Source organism: Arachis hypogaea, chromosome 4 (genome assembly GCF_003086295.3).
Source record: "Arachis hypogaea cultivar Tifrunner chromosome 4, arahy.Tifrunner.gnm2.J5K5, whole genome shotgun sequence".
Classification (NCBI taxonomy): domain Eukaryota; kingdom Viridiplantae; phylum Streptophyta; class Magnoliopsida; order Fabales; family Fabaceae; genus Arachis; species Arachis hypogaea.
The window spans coordinates 84,603,559-84,613,669 of record NC_092039.1 but is presented as its reverse complement, the minus strand read 5'-3'; the positions used below and the strand labels follow the sequence as shown (position 1 = coordinate 84,613,669).

Sequence of the window (10,111 nt, the reverse complement as noted above, 5' to 3'; positions counted from 1 at the left end):
GAATAAGTTTAGGTCTTCTTACAGGAGTCCATGAAACTGACAGTTTTGTGGCACCAAAGTAATTAGCTGGTGCACGAAATTGAACTTCGCAAATTCTGCGCAGATGAACCGGCAAGTGCACCGGATCGTCCAAGTAATACCTCAGGTGAGTGAGGGTCAAATCCCACGTGGATTGTCGGATTGAGCAAGCAATGCCTATAGTGGAAATCTTAGTCAGGAGGATAGAAAAGATAGTGGTTGTGAAAAACGCATAAAAATAGAATAAGGAAAGAATTACTGAATTGGTGTGAAAACAGTGATAAGAATTCAGTTGAGGCTTCGGAGATGCTTTTTCTTTCTAAATCAACTTTTCTTATTATCTACTGCAACAATGGATGAATCATTCTATGGCAAACTGTAAGTGATTAATGCTGGGGCTAGTGGTCATTAATCTCTTCTGCTTCAAATCACACGTCGGTGCTAATGGTCATCCAATCTGAACGAGGTGAAGCTGTAGCAATTCAATCCCTGGTGATCCTACTTAAAATGCCACATACAAGGTCAGATCTTCCGGATCAAAGAATGAAGCTTTGTGATTCTAGTCTATATCACAAAGGCCCTAATCGCCCCGTACCTCAGCTGAACAGATGTTCCCATGTCTCCAACAAAGTTGTGGATTAGCCGTCTAAGAGATGTATAATCAAGCTTGTGATTTAATGCTATCCCGCTAGGGGCTAGCAAGAACCCATGTAGAAAACAGGTCATACTCTCGTTCCACCCGGTTTCATTAGTTTGAACAACGAAGATATATCTTAGAATGGAATCAAACATAGATTGAAATAGAAATAGTAATATTATTAATCCATGAGAATCAGCAGAGCTCTGATGAGCGGATAATTTATACGCTTTTTGGCATTGTTTTTAGATAGTTTTTAGTATAATCTAGCTACTTTTAGGGATGTTTTCATTAGTTTTTATGCTAAATTCACATTTCTGGACTTTACTATGAGTTTGTGTATTTTTCTGTGATTTCAGGTAATTTCTGGCTGAAATTGAGGGACCTGAGCAAAACTCGGATAAGGAGGCTGACAAAAGGACTGCTGATGCTGTTGGAATCTAACCTCCCTGAACTTGAAATAGATTTTCTGGAGCTTCAGAACTCCAAATGGCGCGCTCTCAACGGCGTTGCAAAGTAGACATCTAGAGCTTTTCAGAAATATATAATAGTTAATACTTTATTCGTGATTAGACAACGTAAACTGGCGCTCAACGCCAGTTCCATGCTGCATTCTGGAGTCAAACGCCAGAAACACGTCAAGAACCAGAGTTGAACGCCAAAAACACATTACAACTTGGTGTTCAACTCCAAAAGAAGCCTTTGCACGTACAAAACTCAAGCTCAGCCCAAGCACACACCAAGTGGGCCCCGGAAGTGGATTTCTGCATCAATTACTTACTTCTGTAAATCCTAGTAGCTAGTCTAGTATAAATAGGACATTTTACTATTGTATTAGACATCTTTGGTCTCAGCTTTATTTTATTATTCATCTTAGGAGACTATTGATCATGTTTGGGGGCTGGCCATTCGGCCATGCCTGAACCTTCATCACTTATGTATTTTCAACGGTGGAGTTTCTACACACCATAGATTAAGGGTGTGGAGCTCTGCTGTACCTCGAGTTTCAATGCAATTACTACTATTTTCTATTCAATTCGACTTGTTCTTATTCTAAGATATTCATTGCACTTCAACATAATGAATGTGATGATCCGTGACACTCATCATCATTCTCACCTATGAACGTACGTGACTGACAACCACTTCTGTTCTACCTTAGACCGGGCACATATCTCTTGGATTCCTTAATCAGAATCTTCGTGGTATAAGCTAGAATTGATGGCAGCATTCATGGGAATCCGGAAAGTCTAACCTTGTCTGTGGTATTCCGAGTAGGATTCCGGGATTGAATGACTGTGACGAGCTTCAAACTCGGAATTGTTGGGCGTGATGACAAACGCAAAAGAATCAAGGGATTCTATTCCAACATGATCGAGAACCGACAGATGATTAGCCGTGCTGTGATAAAGCATTTGGACCATTTTCACTGAGAGGATGGGATGTAGCCATTGACAACAGTGATGCCCTACATACAGCTTGCCATGGAAAGGAGTAAGAAGGATTGAGGGAAGGCAGTAGGAAAGCAGAGATCCAATAGGGACAATTCATCTCCATACACTTATCTGAAATTCTCACCAATGATTTACATAAGTATTTCTATCTTTATTTTATGTTTTATTTATTATTATTATTTGAAAACTCCATAATCAATTATTATCCACCTAACTGAGATTTACAAGATGACCATAGCTTGCTTCATACCAACAATCTCCATGGGATCGACCCTTACTCACGTAAGGTATTACTTGGACGACCCAGTGCACTTGCTGGTTAGTTGTGCGGAGTTGTGACTAAGTGTGATTCACGTTTGAGAGCGCTACCAAGTTATTGGAGCCATTGTTGATGATCACAATTTCGTGCACCAAGTTTTTGGTGCCGTTGCCGGGGATTGTTGAGTTTGGACAAGTGACGGTTCATCTTGTTGCTCAGATTAGGTAATTTTCTTTTTGTTTTATTTTCAAAAAAAAAGTATTTCTCATCTATTTTCGAAAATTATTCTAAATTTTTAAGAATGAATTCTAGTGTTTCATGAAGCATGTTGAAGCCTGGCTGGCTATAAAGCCATATCCAAATTCTTTTGGATTGAGGCTTCCAACCATAAGCATAGAGGCAAGTTAATTGAAATATCAGTTGTTGTATGACTGATTTATATCCTAAAGCTGGCTGGTTATTAAGCCATGTCCAACCCTTGGATTGGAGCTTTAGGCTAACATTGAAAGATTCCTGAAATTCTTCTTAAAAATTTTGAATTTCTTATTTTCCTCATCCTATATGTTTTTCGAAAAATATAAAATAAAATCCAAAAAAAATAATAAAATTATAAAAATCAAAAATATTTTTTGTTTTTCTTGTTTGAGTCTTGTATCATGTTTTAAGTTTGGTGTCAATTGCATATTCATATTGTTCTTGCATTTTTCGAAAAAAATTCATGCATTCATGGTGTTCTTCATGATCTTCAAGTTGTTCATGATAAGTCTTCTTGTTTGATCTTGATGTTTTCTTGTTTTGTGTTGTTTGTTGTTTTTCATATGCATTTTTGCATTCATAGTATTTAAGCATTAAAAATTTCTACGTTTGGCGTCTTGCATATTTTCTTTGCATAAACAATTTTTCAAAAATATGTTCTTCATGTTCATCATGATCTTCAAAGTGTTCTTGGTGTTCAGCATGACATTCATAGTGTTCTTGCATGCATCATATGTTTTGATCCAAAATTTTCATGTTTTGGGTCATAATTATATTTTTCTCTCTCATAATTAAAAATTCAAAAATCAAAAAATATCTTTTCCTTTTTTCTCTCAAAATTTCAAAAATTTGAGTTGACTTTGTCAAAAATTTTTAAAATTAGTTGTTTCTTGTAAGTCAAGTCAAATTTTCAAATTTTAAAAATCTTATCTTTTCAAAACTTTTTCAAAAATCAAATCTTTTTCATTTTTTATCAATTTTCAAAATTTATTTTTTAAATTATTTTTCAAAAATCTTTTTCTTAATTTTATCTTTATTTTCAAAAATTATGCTAACAATTAATATGATTGATTCAAAAATTTGAAGTTTGTTACTTTCTTGTTAAGAAAGGTTCAATCTTTAAATTCTAGAATCATATCTTTTAGTTTCTTGTTAGTCAAGTAATTAATTTTAATTTTAAAAATTAAATCTTTTCTAACCATATCTTTTTAATCATATCTTTCTATCTTATCTTTTATATCATATGTTTTTCAAAATTTTATCTTTTTTCAAAAATTTGATTTTAAAATATCTTTTCTAACTTCTTATCTTCTTATCTTCTTATCTTTTCAAATTTGATTTTCAAATCTTTTTTAACTAACTATTTGACTTTTTGTTTCTTTCTTATCTTTTTCAAAACCACCTAACAACTTTTCTCTCTCTAATTTTCGAAAATACCTCCCTCTTTTTTTCAAAAATTCTTTTTAATTAATTAATTGTTTTAAATTTTAATTTTAATTTTATTTCTTATCTTAATTTTCGAAAATCATTAACTACTTTTCAAAATTATTTTCGAAAACTTCTGTCTCTCATCTTATTCTATTTATTTATTCATTCACTAACACTTCTCTTCATCTCAAATCTCTGACCCTATCCTCACCTTTGTGTTTGGATTTTCCTTGCTTTATTCCCTTTCTTCTTCTACTAACAATAAGGAACCTCTTTACTGTGACATAGAGGATTCCTCTTCTTTTTCTGTTCTCTTCTCTTTCATATGAGCAGGAACAAGGAAAAAGGCATTCTTGTTGAAGCTGATCCAGAACATGAAAGGACTCTGAAGAGGAAAATAAGAGAAGCTAAATTACAACAATCCAGAGACAACCTTGTTGAAATTTTTGAATAAGAAAAAGAGATGGCAGCCGAACCCAAAAACAATAATGCAAGGAGAATGCTTGGTGATTATACTACACCTACTTCCAAGTTTGATGGAAGAATCATCTCAATTCCTGCCATTAGAGTAAACAATTTTGAGTTGAAACCTCAATTAGTTGCTCTAATGCAACAGAACTGCAAGTTTCATGGACTTCCATCAGAAGATCCCTATCAGTTCTTGACTGAATTCTTGCAGATCTATGAGACTGTTAAGACTAATGGAGTAGATCCTAAAGTCTACAGGCTCATGCTTTTCCTTTTTTCTGTAAGAGACAGAGCTAAAGCATGGTTGGACTCTCAACCTAAAGATAGCCTGAACTCCTGGGATAAGCTGGTCACGGTTTCTTGGCTAAGTTCTTTCCTCCTTAAAAGCTGAGCAAGCTTAGAGTGGATGTTCAAACCTTCAAACAAAAAGATGGTGAATCCCTCTATGAAGCTTGGGAAAGATACAAGCAACTGACCAAAAGATGTCCTTCTGACATGTTTTCAGAATGGACCATGATAGATATATTCTATGTCTGAGTTCTCTAAGATGTCACTGGACCATTCTGCAGGTGGATCCATTCACCTAAAGAAAATGCCTGCAGAAGCTCAAGAACTTATTGACATGGTTGCAAATAACCAGTTCATGTACACTTCTGAGAGGAATTCCGTGAATAATGGGACGCCTCAGAGGAAGGGAGTTCTTGAAATTGATGCTCTGAATGCCATATTGGTTCAGAACAAAATATTGACTCAGCAAGTCAACATGATTTCTCAAAGTCTAAATAGATGGCAAAATGCATCCAACAGTACTAAAGAGGCATCTTCTGAAGTAGAAGCTTATGATCCTGAAAACCCTGCAATGGCAGAGGTAAATTACATGGGGGAAGCCTTTGGCAACACCTATAACCCCTCATGGAGAAATCATCCAAATTTCTCATGGAAGGATCAACAAAAGCCTCCACAAGGCTTTAATAATGGTGGAAGAAACAGGCTCAGCAATAGCAAGCCTTTTCCATCATCTTCTCAGCAACAGACAGAGAATTCTGAGCAAGATACCTCTAACTTAGCAAATATAGTCTCTGATCTGTCCAAAGCCACTTTAAGTTTTATGAGTGAAACAAGGTCCTCCATCAGAAATCTAGAGGCACAAGTGGGCCAGCTGAGTAAGAAAGTCACTGAAACTCCTCCTAGTACTCTCCCAAGCAAGACTGAAGAAAATCCAAAAAGAGAGTGCAAGGCCATTGATATAATCAATATGGCCGAACCTAGAGAGGAAGGAAAGGACATGAATCCCAATGAGGAAGACTTCATGGGACGTCTCTCAAGCAAGAAGGAGTTTCCTATTGAGGACCCAAAGGAAACTGAGGCTCATATAGAGACCATAGAGATTCCATTAAACCTCCTTCTGCCATTCATGAGCTCTGAAGACTATTCTTCCTCTGAAGAGGATGAAGATGTAACTGGAGAGCAAGTTGCTCAATATTTAGGAGCTACCATGAAGCTGAATGCCAAGTTTTTTGGTAATGAGACTTGGGGAGGTGAACTTCCCTTGCTCATTAGTGAACTAGATACATGTGTTCAGCAAACTTTACCTCAAAAGAGACAAGATCCTGGCAAATTCGTAATACCCTGCACCATAGGCACCATGATCTTTGAGAAAGCTCTGTATGACCTGGGGTCAGGTATAAACCTTATGCCACTCTCTGTAATAGAGAAGCTGGGGATCATTGAGGTATAGCCTGCCATATTTTCATTACAAATGGCAGAGAAGTCAGTAAGACAAGCTTATGGATTGGTAGAGGACGTGTTGGTAAAGGTTGATGGCCTTTACATCCCTGCTGATTTCATAATCTTAGACACTAGGAAGGATGAGGATGAATGCCTCATCCTTGGAAGACCTTTCCTAGCCATAGCAGGAGCTGTGATAGATGTTAACAGAGGAGAATTAGTCCTTAAATTGAATGGGGACTACCTTGTATTCAAGGCTCAAGGATCTTCTTCTTTAACAATAGAGAGGAAGCATGAAAAGCTTCTCTCAGTACAGAGTCAAACAAAGCCCCCACAATCAAACTCTAAGTTTGGTGTTGAGAGGGCTCGGCCAAACTCTAAGTTTGGTGTTGAATCCCCACATCCAAACTCTAAGTTTGGTGTTGGGAGTCTACAACATTGACCTGATCACCTGTGTGGCTCCATGAGAGCCCACTGTCAAGCTATTGACATTAAAGAAACACTTATTGGGAGGCAACCCAATTTTTATTTATCTAATTTTATTTTTATTTTTATTGTTCTTTTATGTTTTATTAGGTTCATGATCATGTGGAGTCACGAAAAAAATACTAAAATTAAAAACAGAATCAAAAACAGCAGAAGAAAAATCACACCCTGGAGGAAGGACTTACTGGCGTTTAAATGCCAGTAAGGAGTATTTGGCTGGCGTTCAACGCCAGAACAGAGCATGGATCTGGTGTTGAACGCCAGAAACATGCAGCAATCTGGCGTTTAAATGCCAGGATTGCACACTGAGGAAAGATGGTGTTCAACGCTAGAAACATGCTGCAGATGGGCGTTGAACGCCCAGAACAAGCTTAGAGATGGTGTTTAACGCCAGAAACAAGCACCAATCTGGCGTTAAACGCCAGGATTGCATGCAGAGGGCATTTTACACACCTCATTGGTGCAGGGATGAAAATCCTTGACACCTCAGGATCTGTGGACCCCACAGGATCCCCACCTACCTCAACTCACCTTCTCTCTTCTTCCCCATCACCTCTTCACCACTCACATCCATCCATCTCTTTCCCACCCAATCCCACCCATATGGCCGAAACATACACATCTCTCCCTCTCCTCCATATTTTTTTCTCCTTCCATTCTTTCTTCTTTGCTCGAGGGAGAGCAACATTCTAAGTTTGGTGTGGTAAAAGCATAGCTTTTTTATTTTTCCATAACCATTGATGGCACCTAAGGCCAGAGAAACCTCAAAAAAAAAAAGAAAAGAAAGAAAAGAGAAAAGGGAAGACAAATGCTTCCACCTCGGAGTCATGGGAGATGGAGAGATTCATCTCAAGGATCCATAGCTTAGTAATAGAGCATTTGACTGCACATCAAGAGAGCATGAGGAATTCCCTCATCAAGAAATCCCTGAGATACCTCAGGGGATACATTTTCCTTCACACAACTATTGGGAGCAACTAAGGATAAGAGCACCAAAATCACAAGGGATCAAGCAACAGAGGCAAGGAAGAGACATAAAGGTGCGCCACCCTCACTAAGGTGGACTCATTCCTTAACTTCCTTGTTCTTATCTCTCTGTTTTTTCAATTTTTATGCTATATGTGTGTTTATGTTTTTGTGTCTTTATTACATGATCATTAGTATGTAGTAACTATGTCTTAAGGCTATGAATAATTCCATAAATCCTTCACCTCTCTTAAATGAAAAATGTTTCTAATTCAAAAGAACAAGAAGTACACAAATTTTGAAATTATCCTTGAATTTAGTTTAATTATATTGATGTGGTGACAATAATTTTTGTTTTCTGAATGAATGCTTGAACAGTGCATATTTTTTATCTTGTTGTTTATGAATTTTAAAATTGTTGGCTCTTGAAAGAATGATGAACAAAGAGAAATGCTATTGATAATCTGAAAAATCATAAAATTGATTCTTGAAGCAAGAAAAAGCAGTGAAAAAGCAAAAGCTTGCGAAAAAAAAGAGAAGTGGCGAAAAACAAATAGAAAGAAAAAGAAAAAGCAAGCAGAAAAAGCCAATAGCCTTTAAAACCAAAAGGCAATGGTAAAAAGGGTCCAAGGCTTTGAGCATCAATGGATTGGAGGGCCCAAGGAAATAAAATCTAGGCCTAAGCGGCTAAATCAAGCTATCCCTAACCATGTGCTTGTGGCATGCAGGTCCAAGTGAAAAGCTTGAGACTGAGTGGTTAAATTTGTGATCCAAAACAAAAAAGGGTGTGCTTAAGAGCTCTGGACACCTCTAACTGGGGACTTTAGCAAAGCTGAGTCACAATCTGAAAAGGTTCACCCAGTCATGTGTCTGTGGCATTTATGTATCCGGTGGTAATACTGGAAAAACAAAGTGCTTAGGGCCACGGCCAAGACCCATAAAAGTAGCTGTGTTCAAGAATCAACAAACTTAACTAGGAGAATCAATAACACCATCTGAAATTCTAAGTTCCTAGAGATGCCAATCATTCTAAACTTCAAAGGAAAAAGTGAGATGCCAAAACTGTTCAGAGGCAAAAAGCTACAAGTCCCACTCATCTAATTAAGACTAATATTCATTGATATTCTGGAATTTATAGTATATTCTCTTCTTTTTATCCTAATTTATTTTCAGTTGCTTGGGGACAAGCAACAATTTAAGTTTGGTATTGTGATGAGCGGATAATTTATACGCTTTTTGGCATTATTTTTAGATAGTTTTTAGTATAATCTAGCTACTTTTAGGGATGTTTTCATTAGTTTTTATGCTAAATTCACATTTCTGGACTTTACTATGAGTTTGTGTATTTTTCTGTGATTTCAGGTAATTTCTGGCTGAAATTGAGGGACCTGAGCAAAACTCGGATAAGGAGGCTGACAAAGGACTGCTGATGCTGTTGGAATCTGACTTCCCTGCGCTCTCAACGGTGTTGGAAAGTAGACATCTAGAGCTTTCCAGCAATATATAATAGTCCATACTTTATTCGTGATTAGACGACGTAAACTGGCGCTCAACGCCAGTTCCATGCTGCATTCTTGAGTCAAACGCCAGAAACACGTCACGAACCAGAGTTGAACGCCAAAAATACGTTACAACTTGGTGTTCAACTCCAAAAGAAGCCTCTGCACGTGTAAAGCTTAAGCTCAGCCCAAGCACACACCAAGTGGGCCCCGGAAGTGGATTTCTGTATCAGTTACTTACTTCTGTAAATCCTAGTAGCTAGTCTAGTATAAATAGGACGTTTTACTATTGTATTAGACATCTTTGGTCTCAGTTTTATTTTATTATTCATCTGAGGAGACTATTGATCATGTTTGGAGGCTGGCCATTCAGCCATGCCTGAACCTTCATCACTTATGTATTTTCAACGGTGGAGTTTCTGCACACCATAGATGACGGGTGTGGAGCTCTGCTGTACCTCGAGTTTCAATGCAATTACTACTATTTTCTATTCAATTCGAATTGTTCTTATTCTAAGATATTTGTTGCACTTCAACATAATGAATGTGATGATCCGTGACACTCATCATCATTCTCTCCTATGAACGCGCGTGACTGACAACCACTTCTGTTCTACCTTAGACCGGGTGCATATCTCTTGGATTCCTTAATCAGAATCTTCGTGGTATAAGCTAGAATTGATGGCAGCATTCATGGGAATCCGGAAAGTCTAACCTTGTCTGTGGTATTCTGAGTAGGATTCCGGGATTGAATGACTGTGACGAGCTTCAAACTCGTGATTGTTGGGCGTGATGACAAACGCAAAAGAATCAAGGGATTCTATTCCAACATGATCGAGAACCAATAGATGATTAGCCGTACTATGACAGAGTATTTGGACCATTTTCACTGAGAGGATGGGATGTAGCCATT

General features: G+C 37.4%; 1 non-coding gene across 1 annotated transcript; it reads right to left on the bottom strand.

The window, feature by feature from the left end:
* Positions 1–4,912: 4,912 nt before the first annotated feature.
* On the bottom strand, positions 4,913–5,016 carry LOC112799418 (small nucleolar RNA R71). Its single transcript, XR_003201000.1, has one exon. It is a non-coding gene; the product is annotated as a small nucleolar RNA R71 (small nucleolar RNA).
* Positions 5,017–10,111: the final 5,095 nt, after the last annotated feature.